A 4,274-nucleotide genomic window follows, 5' to 3' on the forward strand; every position below is an offset into this window, starting at 1 on the left:
AAAAAAAAAAAAAAAAAAAAAAAAAAATGGGTTCCTGGGTTCCAGAACTACCAAATTAGAATCTTGAGGATCAGAATGCAGGAATCTTCCTCCTTTAATCTGTTTGTTTGTTTGTTTGTTTGTTTTTGAGACAGAGCTTCACTCCATCAGGCAGGCTGGAATGCATGGCTCAATCTTGGCTCACTGCAACCTCCATATCCCAGGTACAAGCAATTCTCCTGCCTCAGCCTCACAAGCAGCGGGAATTGTAGACATGCACCACCACCCTAATTTTTGTACTTTTTTTTTTTTTTTTTCAGTTGTTTGAGACGGAGTTTCACTCATGTTACTCAGGCTGGAGTGCAATGGCGCGATCTCGGCTCACCGCAACCTCCGCCTCCTGGGTTCAGGCAATTCTCCTGCCTCAGCCTCCTGAGTAGCTGGGATTACAGGCATGCACCACCATGCCCAGCTAATTTTTTGTATTTTTAGTAGAGACGGGGTTTCACCATGTTGACCAGGATGGTCTCGATCTCTTGACCTTGTGATCCACCCGCCTCGGCCTCCCAAAGTGCTGGGATTATAGGCTTGAGCCACCGCGCCCGGCCTAATTTTTGTACTTTTAGTAGAGAAGGGGTTTCGCCATGTTGGCCAGGTTGGTCTCAAACTCCTGACCTCAGGGTGACTCACCCACCTCAGCCTCCCAAAGTGCTGGAATTACAGGCATGAGCGACTGTTCCTGTCCTTCTTCCTTTAATCTTTATTAAACAAGCTCCCAAGTGCTTCTCTGTCCTCTCAAGTTTTAGAAGCTCTATACCTAGTATACGGAAGTATACGGAAAAAGTAGAGGGAAGAGTTCCCCTACCCAAAGTGTGACCAAGGGATGACAGTGTCAGCAGGGTCACTCAGATTGGCCACTCAAGCAGGCAGGACAGAATTGTAATGCAGACTTTCCTAAAAGAAGGAACAGACCTGACTTTCCAAAATACAGCTGTTGCCCCACCACCCCCTCATGTTGGCCAGGATGGTCTCAATTTCTTGACTTTATGATCCGCTCGCCTCGGCCTCCCAAAGTGCTGGGATTACAGATGTGAGTCACTATGCCCGTTGAAAGTAGTATTTTAAGTGCTCTTTAGCAAAATTGGCATAATTAAGTAAAAAAGAGCATGCTGGAATCTCAGATCTCGGTCTCTCTCTCTCTCTCTAGGCAATATGGCAAGACCCTCCCCCTTCTGAAAATACAAAAAAAAAAAAAAAAAATAGCCTAACATGGTGGTGCATGACTGTGGTTCCAGCTACTTGGAGGCTGAGGTGGGAGGATTGCTTGAGCCTGGGAGGCAGACGTTGCAGTGAGCCAGAGATGGCACCATTGCACTCCAGCCTGGGTGACAGAGCAAGACTCTGTCTCAAAAAAAGGAAAAGAAAAGAACGAAAGAAGGAGAAAGAAAGAAAAAGGAAAAAAGAAAAGTTCAAATCCTTTGACTCAACAATTATTCGAAGAAATTTGTCCTAACAGTCCAAAAAGTGCAAAAAGATATGCAACAAGTATGTGTCAATGGTGTTTACCATGACAACAAATTAGAAACTTTCTAATTTGAATTACATCAATCACGATTCATGCAACTCCTCCACCCTCTTCTAACAGAAACCGTCTGGCTCACAGTCAATTACTGTGGCCTCAGGGTATCCCCTGAGCAAAGGATGGTTGCTGAATGAGTCAGGAGCAGGGACCAGAACGATAGTCTAATCAAAACCTGGACTTAACCTGACCCAAAAGCCCAGCCCAGAGGGTTAGTACTGATTAATTAGGCCAATTAGACTTTCTCTTTTTACAACTTAACAGGAAAAGACAGAGTTAGCCAAGTGGAATTGATGCATTTTCCCTTATAAATTAGTTATATATTAAGTTATGTATTAAAACCTCAGGCAGTAAAATGATTATTTGGAAATATGACTAATGTAAGTATTATTTTCCAGAAAAAAAAAAAGTTAACAACACTTGTTTTATTCATTAATGTCTCAACCAATTCCCAGTTAAATTAGTTACAGTAGGTGGTCAACATATTCTTTCAATTGATAGCATGAGTATTGATAATAAAGTCTTATACTTAACAAAGTTAACCATCCTGGATTTAAAGCTCACCAGAATTGGCATCTGTGGGAAATAAATATTGGCTCTGTTACCAAAAATCAGAGACTGGATTTCTAATGAATAGGTTTCATTTGCATAGGTAATACAGATTTTAAAGAAACCACATGGTCTCATTAAAAGCTAATGTAAATGTGAAATTACTACTCTGAAGTTCCATCAACTGCTTTGTCCATTTTTTTTTTTTTTTTTTTTTTTTTAAGATGGGGTTTCACCATGTTGGTCAGGCTGGTCTTGAACTCCCAACCTCAGGTGATCCACCCACCTCAGCCTCCCAAATTGCTGGGAGTACAGGCGTGAGCCACGGCGCCTGACCTCACAAGGTCTTTATGACCTGTTATTTTGTGCTGACCTCCTGTCTCAACCTGTGACTTAGAATGCCTTAACCGTCTGGGAATGCAGCCCTGTAGGTTTCAGCCTTATTTTACCCAGCTTCGATTTTAGATGGAGTTGCTCTGGTTCACACACCTCTAACAATACCACTTGTAGGTCAAAGTTATGAAGAAAAGAAGGTGTACTTGGCTACCTGGGAGCCTGAGGACTTTCTGGTTCCAGTTCCAGTTTTCCTTATAATGCACCACTCCATGTGACTTAAAGTTAATGGAATGAATATCTACTCCTTAACCAAAATTATCTGATTAAATTATATGAACAGGATGGATGGAAATAATGACAAAGTTTGTTTTTTTTTTTTTTTTTTTTCTTTTTTTTTTTCTCTCTCTCTCTCTCTCTCTTTTAGTTCTGAGATCCTCTTGGTACAAATACTTTGTACTAAGATAAAAGTCATCTTAGAGGCCTGGCGTGGTGGCTCACACCTGTAATCCCAGCACGTTGGGAGGCCAAGGTGAGAGGATCACCTGAGGTCAGGAGTTTGCGACCAGCCTGGCTAACATGGAGAAACCCTGTCTCTAATAAAATCACAAAATTAGCCAGGCGTGGTGGTGCACACCTGTAGTCCCAGCTACTGGGAATGCTGAGGCAGGAGAATAGCTTGAACCTGGGAGGCGGAGGTTGCAGTAAACTGAGATCATGCCACTGCACTCCAGCCTGGCGACAGAGCAAGACTCCTCTGTCTCAGAAAAAAAAAAAAAAAAAAAAAAAGAAAGAAAAGAAAAGAAAAGAATTAAAGTACAGAGAGCTTATATCCTGAAGGGCAGAAATTCAGTACAGCTGATGGAGCAGAGATTATGATGGGTATCATTTTCTGAAGCAAGAGGCCCAACCTGGAGAGGCAACATCAGAAGAGCTTCCAGCTTAGGCAGAGATCTCAGCTGAACATCTGAGCAGGTGTGGTGCTGCTGCTGAGGTCACAGAGGCCTGCAGGAGACTGGACTCTTATTTCCTATTTATTTTGGCCCACCATGATCTCTGCAATACATATGTATTTAGTGAATGGCCTCAGAAGTCTACCTCAGTGTAGATGATTGTTTAAAACTAAGTCATTTTGCAACACTTACTAGCATGTTGTTCTCCACTTTTGTAAAATGCAGTATTTATCTTATTAATATCTATTTTAAAATGTGTAAAATATGCCGGACGCGGTGGCTCATGCCTGTAATCCCAGCACTTTGGGAGGCCAAGGCAGGTGGATCACAAGGTCAAGAGACAGAGACCATCCTGGCCAATATAGTGAAACCTCGTCTCTACTAAAAATACAAAAATTAGCTGGGTATGATGGCACAAGCCTGTAGTCCCAGCGACTTGGGAGGCTGAGGGAAGACAATCAATTGAATCCGGAGGCAGAGGTTGTCATGAGCTGAGATTACACCACTGCACTCCTGCCTGGGCAACAGAGTGAGACTCCGTCTCAAAAAAAAAAAGTGTTAGGCCGGGCGCAGTGGCTCAAGCCTGTAATCCCAGCACTTTGGGAGGCCGAGGCGGGTGGATCACGAGGTCAAGAGATCGAGACCATCCTGGTCAACATGGTGAAACCCCGGCTCTACTAAAAATACAAAAAATTAGCTGGGCATGGTGGTGTGTGCCTGTAATCCTAGCTACTCAGGAGGCTGAGGCAGGAGAATTGCCTGAACCCAGGAGGTGGAGGTTGCGGTGAGCCGAGATCGTGCCATCGCACTCCAGCCTGGGCAATAAGAGCGAAACTCCGTCTCAAAAAAAAAAAAAAAAAAAAAAAGAATGCTTTTGAAAA

This window comes from Sapajus apella, unplaced genomic scaffold, assembly GCF_009761245.1.
Source record: "Sapajus apella isolate SASKATOON/1434 unplaced genomic scaffold, GSC_monkey_1.0 scaffold4, whole genome shotgun sequence".
NCBI classification, from domain to species: Eukaryota; Metazoa; Chordata; class Mammalia; order Primates; family Cebidae; genus Sapajus; species Sapajus apella.